The sequence below is a fragment of the Haemorhous mexicanus genome, chromosome 16, assembly GCF_027477595.1.
Source record: "Haemorhous mexicanus isolate bHaeMex1 chromosome 16, bHaeMex1.pri, whole genome shotgun sequence".
In the NCBI taxonomy this organism is placed as follows: domain Eukaryota; kingdom Metazoa; phylum Chordata; class Aves; order Passeriformes; family Fringillidae; genus Haemorhous; species Haemorhous mexicanus.
In genome coordinates this window covers 13,839,822-13,845,780 of record NC_082356.1, presented here as the reverse complement: position 1 = coordinate 13,845,780, position 5,959 = coordinate 13,839,822, and the positions used below count along the sequence as shown (strand labels likewise).

The following is a 5,959-nucleotide window of genomic DNA, read 5'->3' as shown; positions in this document are numbered from 1 at the left end:
CATTGGCCATGAGCCACTGGTGGATGTACCTCACCATGGCAGGCACCTGGAGAAGGCAAAGGGAGACTTGGAAAGCTGCCAGAGGGAGCGATGTTCCCAGCTTCCGCAGGCAAGTGCTTTCCTTCCCAGCACACGTCCATGTGGCCTCGAAGGCTCACAGCAACCAGCATGCATGGCTTGGGAGGCCAAGCAATTCTTGGGAGAATCAAACCCAGACCACAGGCTGCTTACTTGCGTTGGACTGTAAAAATCTTCCTCTACAAGCATACACAGCAGGGCAGCACTGGTCTTAGTCTGGAAAATGGGCGAGTATGGTCTGAGCCCAGTGCCCATGGTGATGGTCTCTTCCTCCTGCATTCTCTTGATGAATTGGCAGATGAACTGTCGGAGAAGGGCAGGAAGGCAGGGATGTTTCATGGAATGCTGCACACACGCTGCTTGGCTGAGCAGGGACAGCAGGCTCAGCCCAGGTGGGGATGGCTGCAGGTACCTGTGCTGTGCTGCGGAAGCGGCCACGGCTGGATTCCTGCTCTCGTGTGCACTCCAGGGCTGCATCTGGCAATGAGCAAGCACAGCCAGAGCTGAGGGGCTGCAGGAGAGGCCAGAGAACAAAGCCCAGCCCTGCGCTCCCCGGGCAGGGAGAGCCCTAGGAAGTCCCAGGACGATGGAGCACGGCCAGTGCAGGGTTTCTGCCTGGCCCCTCTTCCGTCCTGTCTGTGGGCATGTCCCCAGGGGATGGCATGGCATGGCATGGCATGGCATGGCATGGCATGGCATGGCATTGGGTCAAGCCAGCTGCAGGCACCAGTCCTGCGGGTCAGCTCTGCCACTCACCCTCCTGCGGTGGCTGGAAGGGCACCACCTCTTCAGTCTCCTGTGCTGGGGCAGCTCCAGGGCCTTCTTCCTCCTCTTCCTCCAGCCAGGCCAGCTTGGGCACTCTCGAGGGTCTCTGTTCCATGTCTCTGACTGGATTTGTTGGTATTTGCAGGAGAGATGCCTTGGAAAAGCTCCAAGTCACCAAGTCCTGCACTTGTGCCTGGAAGGCACCTTCAAGAAAGAAGCCTCAGGAAGGCTGCAGGACAGCAAGTCCTGCACTGGGTCCCAAGGGCTCCTGCCACAAGGACAGGAGACTCCTGTCAAGGATTGTGGTCTGGCCTCGAGGGCACTGGCGGCAGGGATGGGAGATGCCTTCGGGGCACCAAGTCCCACGCTCTGCCCTCGAGGGCACCTGCAGAAGAGAAGCCGCAGGGAGACCACGGGTCAGCAAGTCCTGTGGTCAGGCCTCGAGCTCAGCTGCAGGAACAATGCCTCGGAAAGGCTCCGGTTTGGACACGAATGAGCGCGCTGTGTGGGGGCTCCTCACGGCACCGCTCTGTCCTGTCCTGTCCCGTTGCGTGCTCCGAGCACTGTGGCGTGCTCTTGTCACTGCCAGCTCCTATGTCACCACGTGTCACAAAGGGCCTTTGGACACCCGTTCTATGCCACGGTGCCCATGCTGCACTGTGTCACAAAGGGCCCCTGCACACACTGCCGCCTGCCCTGGGGCTGCCCCCAGCCCACCCAAAGTGGCCTAGGTTGAAGGAATCTCTCACCCCAAATGTCTAAGACAGCCCGACAGGGTCTTTAGGAATGCTTCAAACGATCAGCAAATGCTGCCCTGCTCTGTGGGCTCAGGGCAGCAGAAGGAGCCTCCAGGGCTCTGCTGGGCAGGGCACGGGGCCTTCCACAGAAGCTGGCTCGGCTTCCTTGGGACACATCCTGGCTCGTGGCCATCCTAAACCCACGGGTGTGACACGGACAGGGAACATGTGGGCCAGGGAAGGAATGCTGCTCTGAGCCCTGGGGCCCGGAGAGCGCTGATCTCAGCAGGTGTGGCAGAGTCCATGCCCAAGAAGACCTGCCACCCCCCGAGCCCTGGAAGGGCTTGGGCTCATCTTCTGCCCCAGAGACCTGTGCCCCCGGGGGGCTTCTGTGCCAGAGGGAGCCAAAGCCCACAGGCACTGGGGACTGTGCTCCTTCCTGCAGGGGCTGTTGGCAGGAGCACCTGCAGCAACTACTGGCAACACTTGGTCTGGGTCAGAAGCTCTCACTCCATGCTGAAATGATTTTCTCATTGAAGTCATTTCCTTCAGCACAAAAAACACCTTCGTGGCAAAGGCACAGAAGAATCTGGCATTTAAGAATCCTCACTTCAGGAAAGCTTTACTTCCCGTTGCTCAACTCATGTAGTTCCAAAAATTTGCAAACTTCCCAACTTCATTGGCATGGCCTGAGAAGTTGAAGAGTTGGAATTTTGCTTCCTCTCTCAAAGCAGCAACTCATTTGCCTTAACATCATCCACTGAGAGTCACTTAACATAACACTGCACAGAGGTAAAAAAAGGGTCATTCTTTGGTTTGCAAATGGTTTTCTATGATATTATCCTAATTCTCTTAAAGAATAAAAGCTCTCAAGAAATTAAAGTCCACTCAGTGTTAAAAAAGTAGCCCAAACAAATGAGTAGATGGCAAAAGGGCTAATCCTCCCCCTGGTACAGATATCTAAGCGGCCAGTAAAGTACAGCTCTCCCCTCTTGTTCCCTGCAGGAAAATCAGGACCATGAACAAGAATAGTCACAGGTATTCTTTCTGCCCTCCATAACCAAAGCTGTGCCAAACCACAGATGCTGCTTTCAAACAGACCCAAATTCCAGCCTAGACCTCTCACCTTGCAGACAGCTCCTTCCCTGACACCCCACCAACACCAACACCACCAAACTCCCACACAGAAGCCCTCAACACCCCACCAGGACCCCCAGCTGTCCCTGTCCCTCCACAGAGCTTTCCCACCCTCCAGCAGACCCCCTGGTTCCCTGCACATTCCATGGGATGGCACTCAGGAGGATTTGCTCTAAGGCCTCCCTCGATGGCAAGCTCAGGCTGCCAGGCCTGTGGTTCCTGGATCACCCTTCCCACCTCATTGGGAGCTCCCTGGGAAGCACTTTCCTTGAGAAGCAAGCCCCTTTCCTCCAAAGGCATTTCCCCAAATGTGTTGCTTTCCTGGGGAACACCAATACACTCTTAAGAAAAGCTGGCAGGGCTGAATGACTTCAGGTCTTTTCAGGACAGGCACCCCAGCTCTAGCTCGTATTCCCCCAAGTGTGTTTCCAGATGGAGGTTCAGAGGTGCAGCCCCAGGCCTTCTACAAACACAAGCTGCCCACTGCCTCTTCACCTGCCTCAACTCCTGCCTGCGGTCACAGCAGCAAAACCAGGCTGTTCCCAGCCAGAGCCCAGAGCCCTGTTCCTGCAGGATGCTCTTGCCAGCACCTTCCAGGACTCTCAGCTGTGCACGCAGTGCTTTTCATGCTGGCTCCCAACAGGCTTTGGAAGGCAGAGCAGAACCTGGCTGGCTCTGCCACCAGCACACCCCAAACACAGGCGGAGGATGAAGCAGCAGGGGCTGTTTTGCTGCCATGCCCAAGAGAAACTGGAAGGGTGCCCTCCCTCTAATCTCACTTGGTTGGCTTTCTGACTGGCTCTGAGCCTGGGGCTGCCATTCCTCACTTGTGGGGACCAGAACCACACCTGGGATCCCAGCACTGCCTGACAGCGCTCCGGGCACGGGCACGGTCGCACGTCCGAGTCTCAGGCACCATGCTGCAGCTTCATTTGCCCTTAGGCACACCCAAAGCTCTCTGTTAAGCCCAGATGGTCTCTGGTTCTGCCCTCTTCCTGATCCTGTGCAGGGATGAAGCACTGCTGTGCTTTCAGGAAGCTGTTCTTGAAACCTTCCAGCATTCCAAGCTCCTTTGCCCTCTGTGGATGCTTGCCAAGGAATCCCTCACAGCTGGGTTCAGAGCATCCTCAGGTTTGCTCTTCCAAAGTCCAGGGGCTCCAGGGTGCTCTGCTCCAGCAAGATCTGTAACTCCACAGTGTTGTGGAACTGGACCTTCAGCACAGGGACCTTTCCAGCCTTATCTGCCCTTGTTCCTCTGTGTCTGAGCACAAAACACGGTGTGGAAGAGAATGGCAGGAGGGGCCTGTGTGTCCCAAGGCTCCGGATTTGCATCGCTCCAGCTCCACAGGGATGCAGGTAAAGCAAAGAAGCCAAACTGTTTATTAATGGAAGGCAAAGGAAAGAGATGAGCTGGGAGGGAAGAAAGGGGATGGGCAGGTTCTGCGGGCTGGAGGGAGGGAGCTGTCAACAGCAAGAGAGAAGGCAGGAGCTGTGGGAGCTTCCCACAGGCTCAGTTGTGCCAGTCATCAGCTGTGCCTGGAGCTCCAGCTGATCTACTCTGGTCTCCAGGTGGTGTCACCTTCCAAAGGATCTGGAGGTCTTAAAGAGCCACTGTTTCTTCTGGGCCAGCAGATCAAAGTAGTTCTGCTGTTCTTCCCTCGAACATCACCTGAACAAATATGCTTATGCAGGAGGGGCTGTTGTCTTCACTCAGGCCTTGAAGGGCTGAAAGAGAGAGGAACAGAGCCACAGTCAGAACCTGGATGTGCAGGAATCCAAGGAGACCTTTCTGCCAGAGCCATCCCACTCAGTTCTTGCCATGGCCACAAGAGAGGAGGGGGATCAGCTGCAAGGTGCTGGCCATGAATCCCCCTGCCCGCATCCCTGAAATCTCTGTGTGCTCTGCCCACCGCACCCCTCGTCCACACAAGGAGCGAAGCCCACCACAGCTGGGGCAGGGATTGCAGCTCCCTGCCCAGGGATTGCAGCTCACCCAGCCAGCCCCTGCTGACAGCCCACTGCCCTCACTCACCCTCACAGAGGGCCTGGAGCTCTTCCTTCTGCCCCATCAGGAGCAGCCTGGCCATCCCTGAGAACACAGGCTAACCATAACTAAGGCTGCTGTGGCTGTTATCCAGTTAACTTTATGGCCTAATAAGGTGAGGAATTAATGGATTTTTAACTTCCTCTGGAAGGCAGGCACATGGATTCAGAGCTATCAGACAGTAAGTTTATGGTTTTGGGTTACTTTAAGAATGGTACTTACTGTGAGGAAATGACACTGGGGGAAATTTTCTCCCAGCTGTTCAGCCAGCTCTTTGGGTCTGCCCCACCAGTTTTCAAAGGGTTCAGGTCCACTCTAAATGCTAAAGATACCATACAGTGGTTGGTGTTGTTGATAGGCCTGTTCTATTTAGCATTCTGAGATAAAGGAAGATTAACCTGGATAACCACTCTGACACCTACCCCAGAGCCTAGGGATGCTGCTGCCCAGAGCCTGCCCCTGCCCCAGAGCCCATCTCAGAAATGAACCACCCAGGCTGGGTGGGGGTTCTAGTGAAAGAGATAGGCCAGATGCTGAAGGAGTACATTTCCCCAGCTGGTGAAAAACCCTGCCCCTGCCACAAAGAGGGAGAGTCTGATGGTGCAGCAGTGGAACCCACAGATGTTACAACAGTCCAGGTTCCAGCTGAACTGCAAAGGCAATCACAGCCAGCAGCAGTTGCCCCAGTGGAAACAAGGAGATCTAAGATGAAGCCAGAGCAGCCAGATGAGGATAAGAAAGGAGGGCCCTCACAACCCACAGGAGAGACAAGAGTTGAGATCATCACTGAGTCCGTGACGTATGAACGTCTCTGCAATCTGCACAAAGACATTGTACAATGGGGACATGAGTTTTATACAACCTGTCTATTTTGGGTCTTGGACCTTATGGGTACAGGTGTGCAACTGGATGGTGGTGAGGCAAGGAATCTGGGACCTTTGACCCAGGACTCAGGAATGAATCAGATTTTTGTAAGGGAGCCAGGGTCTCTTTCTCTCTGGGAGCGGCTTTTAATGAGTGCCAGAGAGAGTTTTGTCCACAGGGAGAGAATGCAGGAGTACCACCATAGAATGTGCTGGAAGACCCTCTGAGGGGGGAGGAAGGGATCCAACAGCTGAGAGAAGTTACAGTATTGGAGGTACTCTTTGGGAGGGATGGACAGCATGATAATGACTCCGACATGGTCAGGTGCACAGGG

General features: G+C 55.2%; 1 long non-coding RNA gene across 1 annotated transcript; it reads right to left on the bottom strand.

Moving 5' to 3' along the window:
- Positions 1-4,068: 4,068 nt before the first annotated feature.
- On the bottom strand, positions 4,069-5,418 carry LOC132334874 (uncharacterized). Its single transcript, XR_009488518.1, has 2 exons — positions 4,984-5,418; positions 4,069-4,442 (listed from the first exon to the last, which is right to left on the bottom strand). It is a non-coding gene; the product is annotated as an uncharacterized LOC132334874 (long non-coding RNA).
- Between the last annotated feature and the right edge of the window lie 541 nt (positions 5,419-5,959).